The sequence below is a fragment of the Danio rerio genome, chromosome 10, assembly GCF_049306965.1.
Source record: "Danio rerio strain Tuebingen ecotype United States chromosome 10, GRCz12tu, whole genome shotgun sequence".
NCBI classification, from domain to species: domain Eukaryota; kingdom Metazoa; phylum Chordata; class Actinopteri; order Cypriniformes; family Danionidae; genus Danio; species Danio rerio.
The window spans coordinates 42103526-42117181 of NC_133185.1; the positions used below are offsets into that span (position 1 = coordinate 42103526).

A 13656-nucleotide genomic window follows, 5' to 3' on the forward strand; every position below is an offset into this window, starting at 1 on the left:
AGGAACAAAGTTATAGAAAATAGCCACCGTGATCAGTTCCCCACTAAATTACTTCTCCCAGGACTATATCCTGGGTGCATTCACATCATTACTAGGAACTCTGAAGTGATATAAGATGACAAAAAGCAACATGAAGTGCTGCACTGAACAAAATACACAGCTAGAGGTTGTGTGTTGATTGTTTTTGTGGTAACAGAGATGGAATGCAAACGAATGAGTAAAAAAATGTAGGACTAAATCAACTTGTAGAGCTAAATATCACTGAGCAACAGGTAAATACCACAAGGTAAATTAATGTATATGCCTTGTAACACTTTAAAATACTGGGCCGGTGTTTATTGCGGCATGCATTCAGCCAGTTAATGGACATTTAATAATAATAATAATAATTAAATTTCCTTACATTTACTTTTCTGGACACTCAAAGTGCTTTACGCATTTTTTGGGGGGATCTCCTCATCCATCACCAGTGTGCAGCATTCATCTGGATGACACGAAAGCAGCCATATTCGATCAGACTGCACACCACACACCAGCTGAGTGAGTGATGAAGCCAATTATGATGTGGGGAAGTTTAGGAGGCCATGATGGACAGAGCCAGTGGGCAAATTTGGCCAGGATGCCGGAGTTAAACCCCTACTCTTTTTCGAAGGACATCCTGCGATTTTTAATGACCACAGAGAGTCAGGACCTCGGTTTAACATCTCATCCAAAAGACGGTGCTAACTGAGCAGTATAGAGTCCCCATCACTATACTAGGTTATTAGGACCCACACAGACCGCAGGTTGAGCGCCCCTGCTGACCTCACTAACACCACTTAAGGCGGCAAACTAGCTTTTCCATGTGGCATACAGGAGTATCCATTTACCCCACTGTAGTTTCTTTTGTGTTGGATTAGAGCCTGCACTGAAGTAGGAACTAATTTAGTTCTCCCTAATGGCAGTCCTGAACTAAAACCATTATCAGTCCCTGTAGTGTATTGAATTGAATAGTGAATATGCAAAACAAATCTAGTATTTAGCCCAGTAATTCTACAGTATGTGAAGAAATTCCCCTAGTGGCAGAGCCTGTATATGATTTTAAGTCTGTGTGTCATCCAAATGTACAATGTTTATTTTGCAAACACGTATATTTTGTTAAACCACTGTTTTGGTAATCTTCAATCAAAGTCTGATCATTTACTTCAGTGTTTGGAGTGGTGGTCCTGACATCTGTTCGACGCTTCAGTCACAATATTTTTACGACCCTCATACTGTTACTTCGTTATGAGGGAATGATGCAAAAAGAAAGCTCCGCCCCCTACTCAATATTCCATTTTAGCTGGAGGTACGTCAACATACACAGTAAAACAAATGCAAAGTGAATTGAACATAAAACCAACCCAGGCTCATTCTGAAAACATTTCTGAAGACCCCGAAATATGTACCGGGTGCTACGTATTTTTTGCAGTTTTTGTTTTTGTGAATCTGCGAGAGGCTGCTGTAAGCGCTTTTTCACATTTCATGTCACTTGTCACTTGCAAGTGCTGTTCGTCCCCGCGCTGTTCTCACGTAAACCCACCAGGCCGTTGTCGACCAACTGAATGACTAAATGATTCACTGGGCGACTGGCCAATCGACTGACCCACCCTCTTCCATACCTAAACCCAACCAATTTTACCGATTGACCCGCCCACTCGCTTACTTCCCTAAACACAACCGACAATTTACAAAAGCCATCCAGAAAAAGAAAAGCCCTCGTCTGATTTTTACCATGTTTTTCGAATTTTACCACATTCTCACCCTGTTATTCACTCGCTGGTTTTATTTTTTGGATTCTGTTTTTGTTTTACCTGATTTTTTTCCCCTGACTCAAACCCGGTCGTCATTGTGGTCAACTCCTCGCTGCATCTCAAGCCCGTCGACATAAACGATGAGCTAACTGGACAAACTGGTAGCGGTGGGAAAGCCCTCCTCATGGAGGGAAGCGGTCAGCCGGTAAGCGCCAACAGAACGGCGTCATACCGTCCCGTATCAATCACTTTCAAAAAATGAAATGCAGCCATATGTACCTCCGGCTACATCATTCGTGGTCTCCAGAAATGTCCGCGGGACTACATTTTCAGAATGAGCCTGTGTTGCATAAAACAATTAAGTCGTCCCAAAAACATCTCAAGAATTGTGTTGTTTCAGCTGATTTTAAATAAGTAGTTTGAACAAGCAGCAGAGCGCACTGAAATAAGTCTCAGCAACTTCTGGTCCATGCAAACTTTACCCAACCCTGCACATAACAATATTGGTGATTGATTGGCTAACACATACACACACTATGTAAGGGTTTACAGTTTGATAGGGTTGTAGACCAGGCTAGGCCTGTCATATCATATCATATCATATCAATGCTTCAAAATAGAACACAAACAGGCTGGAGTTGTCTATGGAGGACGCGGTGGGCTCCTTAATCTGATTAGCTCCTTTGTGCAGATGGATCTCTTGTCTCTCTGTGTGGTCCCTGTCGAAAATCCTGATGGATCAGTGAGTTTTCACATCTTATCGGCTGTTTTCACTGAAAGCAACGCTTTTGCATTCTGTCAACATTATTCAGGAGTTTGATGCTCTGAATGAAAGACTGATGTGAACTTTATCAAGCATTATTTCATTTCTCAACTATAGTAACTGATCACAGTACATATAAACACAGGAGTGGACTAAGTAGCATACATCACTTACTTACACACTGACATTTAAAAGATTAACTTGGTTAATTAGGTTAAATATCATTGTATAATGATAGTTAGTTCTGTAGAAAATATAGCTGAAGGGGGCTAATAATATTGACCATAAAATGCTTTTAAAATATTAAAAACTGCTTTTATTCTAGCCGAAATAAAACAAATAAGACTTCCTTCAGAAGAAAACATATTATAGGAAATACTGTGAAAAATTCCTTGCTCTGTTATACATCATTTGGGAAATATCTGAACTACATATATATATATAGTTCAAATATTTCCCGACTATATTTGAAGAAGTTTCTCCAGTGGGAAAGCTTGTTGTCTCTGTCTTTTGATCTTATTTATATGAATAAGTTTGACTTCAGCTGTGTATATACATTTATGCATCAAAACTTGCACTTACACACACTTCTAAACACATTTAAATGTGACACTAAATCATTAATAGCATGGAGAAAGGTGAGGATTGTCTAACATGCACATAATGGCACATGGTGGGAGGTCTAAAGACTAAAGTTCCTCCCAGAAGCCTGTTCATTGCTATGTTAATGAAGCATGGCACCTCCTTCTTTCAAAGCCTGATTATTCTTAGTCTTGCTAATCCAATGTTTGATAGTACCATGAGCTAACGAAGAAGAAAACCATCAATTTTATCCATTTTAAATATGAATTTGCTGCATATTGAAATATAAGATAGGCTATACATAAGGGATTTTCAAAAATCTAGGATAAAAGCATATAGCATGGAGAAGATTATCATAGCGCGAGTTGATCTCTGAGGGGAATCCAGGACATGGTCTTTAGCACAGTATGGTCAGTCTTTTTCAGTTGCAATTCATTTTACCTTTTCTATTGCGCACAAACACTGAAAACATAGGGGACTGTAGAAGAGGAGGTGGAAACATTCTTATACAGGCCAAACTATAGGTTGCTTTAAACACCTGCTACACGTAGATGCAAACATAAAAACAGATGCTTTTCTCATTCAGAAGCATCCAGAGGGCACAAGGTCTGCAGGCAGATACCAACAGCATGTATAATCTTGTTGCATCTCTCTATAAAGTAATTGGCAAAAAATGTATGTTATGGAAAAGTACCCTTATGATGTAAGAATACAAGCCTCAAGCTAATTATAGGTAGCAATATCTTTATAAAGAGTCAAATTTAACAGTAATTAATTCAATTGCATATTTAATTATTTGAATTAGCAGATAAAAAATAATTGTTGATTAAAGTGCTTCATAAAGTCAGAAAAAAAACTAATAAATAATATAAAACAAAAAACACTGTACACTGTAAAAAAAACTGTTATTTTACGGAATTTTACTTTTTTATTTAACTTTTTTTTCACATTATTCTGAAATACAGTTAAAAATCGTAAAATAACAGGAAAATGCTGTAAATGTACATATCCACTGTTAAACCACATGAAAAACATGTCACTGTCTTAACTTGAAGTAAACGCCATACAGGTGTGTGTTAAGCATTGATTTAAAAACACCAATAGTTTGAGCACTTATATAAGTGGGCAAGCTGTCCATGAATTAGGAGAGGCCACAGAAAAGTCTCAGATACCTTTGTTTTTCAACCATGCCTTCAGGATATCTAGAAGCACCTGATTTTGATGGCCTCAGAGCTCTGACAGGTGTGTGACCGTACAAAAGCTCAGTCAAATAGGGTGGCGCAAACCCATGTAAAATCTTTAAAACAATTAACAATTTCAATTCTAAAAGGAACTGGAAGCCAGTAGAGCAAAGTGAGGACTGGGGTAATATGCTCACGCTAGACCCAGTTATGGTTAGAGTTAGGGCTAGTTTAACTAGTTGTCACTGCATTCTGAACCAACTGTAAATGCTGAAGAGATGATTGATCTAATCCAAAGTAGGGCCCGCAGGCCAAAGTTGGCCCATTGTAACCTTTGATTTGGTCCACCATCCTATCTGAGAAAAGAGTGAGAAGGATGGAGCAAATGCCTTTAAAAGAGATCATCCTTTCTAGTTTGATGTAACCCATTTTGTTTGTTTGTTTGTTTCATTGCATGAGCTACAAAAAAAAAAAAAACTAACTGAAATAAAATGCTTCAATTAAATGTTGTAAATAATTGTGATTTTTAAAAAATGTACAGTAAATAATGAATAGTCCTCTATCACTTTATTGATAGAGGACTATCGAGAGTTGCAGATGACATCGGTGAGCAAATCAAGGCAAAAACTAGTGTAACTCCATTCAGTTATAAATGAGATTGTTTTTTTTAGGAAATTAGCCATGGCAACTATATTTACCTTTGGCCCACTAACCTGAATCAAGTTTGGTTTTTGGCCCTTCATAAGAAAAAGTGTGAGCACCCTTGATCTAATTCAATATATAAACCATTACAGTAGTCAAGTCTTTAGTTGTGCAAAACACATTTGATTGTATTGCTTTTTTAGTGTAAAGACTCTAGGTTGAATTGGGTATATGCAGCAGTATGCTAAAGGACTTTTAATTTGTCAGTAACCTGGGTCAAGCGCTTCCGTTGAACTGTATACCATTACAAAATCGGCACATTTATGGTCTGTTTTCTTAAAAAATCAGCGATCTCCAATGGCTAAGTGATATCCGATATAAAGTGGGTCTCAGATTGTACAAGAAGCACTGCATTAAATGACAGTTTTCCCCGCCATGTCTTTAAAATATGAACATTTATTTTACCCCAATATATTTAATGGAGCTTCTGTGCTAGCCTGCTAATCCTGATGGGTGCGTGCGAGTAAACGGCTTTTCATCTTGTTTTACTATTGAGCAACTAAATGAACACTGACGTCTATTAAACTGATTATATTTTAATTACAAACATTGATGCTGCAAATGGAACCGTATAAAATGGAAAAAAGCCACATTAAACGTTCACCAGAAGTTTATCAGTATGGGAAGAAACACTAGCCCCGCGTATACCCTATTTACTTAGGGATATTTCACCCAAAAATAAAAATTCTGTCCTCATTTATTCCCCACTAAGCCATGTGTTTCTTTGTTCTGTTAAACACAAAAGAAGATATTCTGACAAAAGCTGAAACTCTGTAACCATTGATACAAATACTATGGAAGTCAATGGTTACAGATTTCCAGCTTTCTTAAAAAATATTTTCTTTTGCATTCAACACAATGAAAGAAACTCACACAGGTTTTGGACTAGTAAAAGCGTGACTAAATGATGACCGAATATTCAGTTTTGAGTGAACTTTGCCCTCAGTTTTGACTGAACGTGATGCTTAAGGCACATGTTGTGAGAAAGCAGGCCAAAACAAGGTATACATCAATACCTGTGTGTTACCAAAACACACAGTTTGAAGACATTGTAGTCCATCCAGATTCCTTTCACTTGTTTGCTTTACTGCTCACTTGTAAAACATGTCAAATGTGAGTTCAGTATTCCTCGTCTGTAATGTAGAGCATAACGAAATAAGAAGAACGTACTAAAGTCTGCATGAAATCAAAATTTACAATGTTTATTTTGCTAGCTCTCATTCTTAATCTTAAGGTGAACAATTAATCTCTGCAAGTTAATCCTCTTTGTTTTGATCATCTTTATTTAAAGACCACTTGCTTTTGTGTTTGGAGTGACGATCCATTTGTTGATGTGTGCCTGAAGGCTTTCATAGCAACTGTATGTTAATATTAATGTTAATGTTTGCTATGAGGGAATTGAGTGAAAGAAAACCCCGCCCCCCACTCAATATTCCATTTCAGTCAGAAGTAGATCAACATACTAAAATAAACCACCAACTATTCCAGCATATGTTTAATGCAAACCTTGCAGCATTCGTTTCAGAAAATCCGGGAGACCCATGGTTGAGTGGTGGTTGGGGGGGAGTTTGGTTTTTTAAACTGAAGGGGGTGGGGGTGGGGGGGGGTTGTTGCGCAAACTGAAGAGCAGGAAGGGAGGGAGGTGTTGAGCGAACTAAAGAGCGGAGGCGTTCGTGCTAACTGAAAAGCGGGGAGGGATGGGTGCGCGTTGGGTTTGTTGCTCGAACAAGCACTAGGTTTCGGGCCGGACCATACCAAAATGCTGAAGGTGGGGGGGATTCCGGGAGTTTTCCGGGAGACAGAACAATACGGGAGATGGGTCTGAAATACGGAAGACTTCCGAGAAAAACGGGACTGTTGGCAGGTGTGGTTTAACGCAAAGTATGCCCTTCAAGCCATAACCCAGTACTGGGAAACACTCTCGCGTTCAGACATGCACTCATACACTATGGCCAATTTAGTTTCTTTAATTCACCTACAGTATAGCGCATGTCTTTGGACTGTGGGAGGACCCAGGCAAACTCCACACAGAAATGCCAACTGAACCAGCCGGGACTCGAACCACCAACTTCCTTTTCACCCAGACTTTAAACAAAGTCACAGTGTGTTAAAAAATAACGCCAAAGAGTCATACCCGAGCGTCCATATGTGATCATTTAGGAGTGTGAACGTGTTGGCATCATCACAGGCTCACAGTAAGATCTCAAATACTGGACAGTTCACACAATCCTACTGCCAAACACCAACGTAGATCAGCCCAAAAACCACAGCTGGTCATCACACTGACCCGCTGATCCAAACCAAGAGAATTATCATCCACTTCCTGGACCCCTACGGAAGGCCAAGTGTGTTCGCTGACCGGCATCAACATTGAGGCCTTCTCCGTTTGGCCCTGACAGCTCCAGAAAGAATTCTGGGTCATCGCCAGAAAACAAACCGGAGACATAAAGAGAGATCTGAACAGAAAGACTGCAGACACTGATGACAGACCAAAGACACTTCCTGTATTCAGTGCCTGATGTGCAGCCAAGTCAATCCATTACATAATCTAATCTGATACTAGTTAATGAAGCCATTCAGGGACAGACTGTTTCAGAGCAGTCGGAGGACATTCATACGCCACAGGCCCTCAGAGCGCATGAAATAAGACACCCATTGAGCTCCAGTCTTCGTGAAATTCAGCGGGGGTTATTTAAAATAGCAATGCAAATATTGACTGACATAAATTTGCAGAGGAGACTCATTGCCTGTTGGTTGATTCTTGAGGCAAAAAAATGTAGAGTACACTACATTTGAAAACTTTTTACAGTGTTAAAACATCACATTTTTTTAAATAGTCACATCTTATTTATTATTAATATTAATAACAATGCATTTTATTTAAAGGCGCCTTTCTTGACACTCAAGGTCTAGAACAATCAGTTCAAATAAAACACAATAAAAGTCAATCGAATACAATACACATTTTTAAAAAATGCAGCCAGGTTAAAGAGAATAAGCTGTTCTAAACAGAAGTGTTTTGAGTTTAGATTTAAATTGTGAAAGTGAGTCTAAACTACGGAGATCAGGAGGAAGTGAATTCCAAAGCTGGGGAGCAGAGTGGCTGAAGGATCTGCTCTCTATGGTGACAAGGCGGACACGGGGAACAGTTATTTCTGTTGAGCACAAGAACACAATGCCAAATCAGAGCTGTTTAAGAACGCGATCAAATGTTAGCAGGAAATGTTTTTAGAAATTTTAGTACCGATTGGTACCAAATTCCAGCATCGTGACACCACTAATGTGGATATTTCTGAGGATCCAGTGCATTTGCTGACCCCAGAGGGATCATGACAACTGCAGAAACTGTCGTAAAACACAACACCTGATCCGAGCCCCTCCCCTAAACAATTGTCAGCCTATAGCGATCAATAATTGGCTCTTGTAATAAAAGAAGCCATGCTGACGTTATACTTTTCCCCATTCAAAACTATACAAGTGACATGTCTTGTGTATTCTATAGTCTTTAAGTCAGCCTGGTCTCTCTCGAGGTTTTTTTTCCTTCACTTTCGTCAATTGGTAAAGTTTCATTTCTCATCACTGTCGCTACTGGCTTGCTTGGTTTGAGACTTGTGGAGCTGTGCATTGATGGATTTGCTCTTCAGTGTTTGGACTTTCAGCAGTGAAAATTAAACCATGCTGAAGTTACCTAAACTAAACTTTAACTGTAAAAACTGGACTGACAGTTTCAATTTCAATTTACTGGAACTTCTATGTGAAGCTGCTTTGACACAATCTCCATTGTAGAAACGCTATAGAAATAACGATGAATTGAATTGAACTTAACAATTTACTCCTCCCCTCAGCTTTTGACCACACCCACACATGTCTGCCCAACTCTATAGGGGAATAACCAACCAATTCAATTCAATTCAGCTTTATTTGTATAGCGCTTTTACAATGTAGATTGTTTCAAAGCAGCTTCACATAAATGGTCATAGTAACTGGAACAGTGTGGTCCAGGTTTTAGTGTTTAAGTTCAGATCAGTTCAGTTTAGCTCAGTTCAGTGTGATTTAATCATTACTGAGAGTTCAAACACTGAAGAGCAAATTCATCGACGCGTAGCTCTACCAATCCTGAACCATGCGAGACAGTGGCGACAGCGGAGAGGGAAAAAAAAACTTCACCTGATGTTGTGCGGTGGGATGCCAAATTCGAAAAATAAAAATAAATAGAAAACTTAACTTTTACCGTACACCACACTGCTAGCATGGCGATCTTTGGGCATACTGTATATTTCAACTCTACATGCTTGAACTCTTAAAAAAAAATGCCAAAAAAGTTATAACACTCTGTCAACTCGGTTATAACACTTATAATGCAACATTTTGCCTTATTTTGTTAAAAATTAGAATGAAAACTTAACTTTTACTGTGCAATACACTGCTAGCATAGTGATCTTTGAGCATACTGTATATTTCAACTCTACATGCTTGAACTCTTAAAAAAAATGCCAAAAGAGTTATAACACTCTGTTAACTTGGTTATAACACTTATAATGCAACATTTTGCCTTATTTTGTTAAAAATTGGCATAAAAACTTAACTTTTACCGTACACCACACTGCTAGCATGGTGATCTATGAGCATACTGTATATTTCAACTCTACATGCTTGAATATGCCAAAAAAAGTGCCACTTTAAAACTACATGTATGTAAATCATCTTGGCTATGTTTGTGTAATGGCATATTTCACATTGTTGTTCTACGGGACGAACCAAATCGCTTAAAAATGAACAGGTGTTGATATAAGGGTGTTTCAGGTCTGTAGGCATTGTGTTGCAAACCCAAAGAATGACTGCACATTACGTTGAACTCTTCACCTTAATTCTCCTTGATTTGTCATTTTCAAACACGCTCACGCAGTAACCCTCAGTTAAAAAGTGTGCTCAGATTTGCCCAGAGATTAGAGCCGCACACAAAAGGCTGAGGAGAGCCTGTCGGTTCATTCATTCAAAGCTAAGAGGAGCGGAGAGGGTGTGAGGTTTGTGTGTGTTTAAGTACTGTTTTTCTCACTACAGTAATGCCGCCGGAACCTGTCCGGCTAGTAACTATCAGCACAAACAATCAGACCTGTCAGAAAAAATTGCTAGGGTTTCCTGTCACATTCACATACACACCACGATTGAAGAAATGCCTGACATTCTGCTGGAATAAAGCCATTTCCGCTGCATGAATGATCTTAACATGCATCAATTCAACTTAAAACTGATGTGTTTAAGTCTTTCATTTAGACAACAGCAGCATTTTCTGGCTCTGAAAACACTGCCTTCTGAACATGTCAAGTGCATTTTGATGGTAATTGGAATGAAGCTTAATTAATAACATTCGAAACTAAACTAAAGCCACAAAAATCTAAATATTAATAAAAATAAAAATAGCATATACACTACCTGACAAAGTATTGTCGTTGATCTCAATTGTAACAAATAATAACCTGACTTCTAGTTGATCATTATAATAGTGCCAGATTTTTCAGATGAATCTGTCGAACTGCATCCCAATCATCTCAAATACTGCAGAAGACCTTTTGGAACCCGCAGGAACCCAAAATTCTCACAGAAATCAGTCAAGTTTGGTGAAGGAAATATCATGGTTTGGAGTAACAGTCAGTATGGGGGTGTGTGAGAGATCTGCAGAGTGGATGGCAACATCAACAGCCTGAGATATCAAGACATTTGTGCTGCCCATTACATTACAAACCACAGGAGAGGGCAAATTCTTCAGCAGGATAGTGCTCCTTTTCATACTTCAGCCTCCACATCAAAATTCCTGAAAGCAAAGAAGGTCAAGGTGCTCCAGGATTGGCCAGCCCAATCACCAGACATGAACATTATTAAGCAAGTCTGGGGTAAGATGAAGGAGGAGGCATTGAAGATGAATCGTAAGAATCTTGATGAACTCTGGGAGTCCTGCAATGTATGGATTGATGTATGTGATGTGATGTATGGATAATCTAGAGGCCTTTGCCTATCATAATAGCCACTTCTGATACCAAATTATTAATTAGAAGTCAAGTTATTATTTGTTGTTCCCTTAAACTTGGATAGGAAACAAGACTGAACTACTGAAAAAAACCCTTCTGATAAGCTTAAAATATTTTAATGTAGAAAACTTTTTCACCTAGAAATTTCAGTATTTTCATGCAGAAACAGTATAGTGTAGCTTATTTGCATTTTAGCATAAAAAACTGATGTAATTGTGCCTTAAAAAAGGTTTAGTTCGTTGCAGTTCTTATTATTATCAATGTTAAAGTCAAAGGGCTCTATTTTGACGGTCCATGCGCAAAGCGCAAAACGCAGGGCGCAAACGCTTTCAGGGCGTGTCAGAACGCCTTTTTGCTAACTTAAGGACGGGAAAATCCGCTTTGCGCCATGGCGCATGGACTAAAAGGGTTGAGTTTATTTTCTTAATGAGTTATAGGTGTGTTTTGAGAATAAACCAATCAGAGTCTCATCTCCCATTACCTTTCAGAGCCAGCTGCGTCGCGCCATAAGCGCATTGCTATTAACATGACGTAAAGTAAGTTCACTTTCGCTTTTGCTCTCGTAGATAGAGAAACCTTACCGCACAGGCATCAATTAGCCTATAAATAATTAATTTCATTTGTTAAGCGCAAAGATTTGTTTCAAAACTATTTCTAAATTCAGTTCTAATTTCCAGCAAACGAATAAATGATTAATAATAACAAAGTTTGGTCAAAATACTGAGTTATTTCCAAATACACCTGCTATGCCCCATATGGTCTAGAACCTGACAGGTGGACAAATCTAAGCTTGTTTTTAATAAAACAAATATAAATATGCATATAATAAATAATACTGCTAATAATAATAACATTATACAAAAGCAAATTGAATGAACTGAAAAAGCCTCCTAGATGAAGAAAGTTTGAAGACAGTGGTTTTTAAATTCATGTAAGCTAGAAATTAATATGTTTTGTAATATTTTAATCATTTATATTTATATCCTATATATATCCTTATTATATCCTATATATATCCTTAATATATTATATCTTTTTCATATGTAAAGATATTTGTGTATTGCATCTTGTGTGTAGTGTGTAAGCCAGGCGCACTTTGCGCCAGACAATAGACCGACTTTGTTCTGGTCTAAAGATCAGACTATTTACAGTTTCTCAGAATAGCAACGCGCCAAAACACCCCTGCTTTTTTAGCGTGTACATTTGAGCGCAAATGCATTTGCTATTTAAACAGCGTGGCGCAATGCCTCAAAATGACCCTTGCGCCAAGCTTAAAGTAGTAAAAGACTATTGCGTTCCGCCTTGCGCCACATTGCGCCGGGTGTATGATAGGGCCCAAAGTGTTTTAGCAGATTGTTTAAAGTCTGCATTATTCAACTACACAATTATATGAAAGTATTTTAGGAATATGCTGCTCAATACTTTTATGGAAACATCTAAATATTTATGTAAAATAAAAACATTATGTATTTGTAACAATCTATTGCAACTTTGTAAATGTTTTTAGTGTTAAGTTAATACATACTTGATAAGTAAAATATTTTTAATTGAAAAACGTATTATTAAAACTTGTATTAATTATTAACTTGTATTATTAAAGACAAATGGAGATCATTTATGTGAATAAACAATTTATGTCAATCCTAATTTGCATAAGGAGTGTTTGCAATGCAAACTATGACAGGGACTTAATAAAATATGCTACAGATGTTTTAGCACATTCACCACTTGGTTTAACTGAATTGGAAATTGCAAGTACTTAAAAGAATGGTGAGTTTTGCTTTTGTTTTTCTCTCTGACAAATTTATTTGCCAGACTTTACAAAGTAGCAGTAAGGCATTAGAAAAACTAATGTCACCTATAGGGTGAGTTTTGTTTCAAGAAATATGTTGATTGTAGAAGTAAGCCAGTCAATATACTTGCTAAGTATTTCTCATGTATGCATCTCAAATCACATACAAATCATATATGCTTACATGAGAAATACTAAGCAAGTATAGTGATTAAATACAAAATCACATCTATAGACCTTTTTCTTGGAACGCAAAATTACCCATTATGCTTTGCGTGTATGCGCAAGGAGAATGCGAAGAACTTCCGGTCGGCAGCTGATGCGTGTAAACAGTCACATTTGGACTGCTTTGAAACGATAGTTTTAATCTATTTTACCTGCTTTTATCCTCTTTGAACTAATAATGTTGTCCATCAGCACCATCTCCTGGACTGATCATTTAAAGAAATGCGATCTAATAGAATGAAAAACACCTGCTGTGAGGCGTTTTCCCCTCGTTGTCAGACGGCATATTCTGCAGTTTAAATGAAGCCTTGTCATCGCTAAAGTCAACATTTTCTCTTTATATCAAATATATAACCAGCCCAGACAAATATAATTCACCAAAATGTTTGACACACACACGTAGCCTGTACTGTGCCACTGACACACTGATTTAATAACTGTGACAAAGTGAAAATATAGGCTAGTGTCATTTCAAAATGACAGAAAAACACAAACCGTGGTAAAAACAACACACGAAATAAAACACAAACGGCTCGCGAATAGAATGAACAGCAAATCAGCCAGCAGAGTATCAAAAACAGACTTTTATTGGTCATTTTTGTAAATTGCACGA

At 37.9% G+C, this 13656-nt stretch overlaps 1 protein-coding gene across 5 annotated transcripts in view; it reads right to left on the reverse strand.

Moving 5' to 3' along the window:
- The window catches only part of myo18aa (myosin XVIIIAa), a 122287-nt gene that overhangs the window by 89916 nt on the left and 18715 nt on the right, over positions 1 to 13656 (reverse strand). The gene's annotated exons all lie outside the window — the stretch shown is intronic.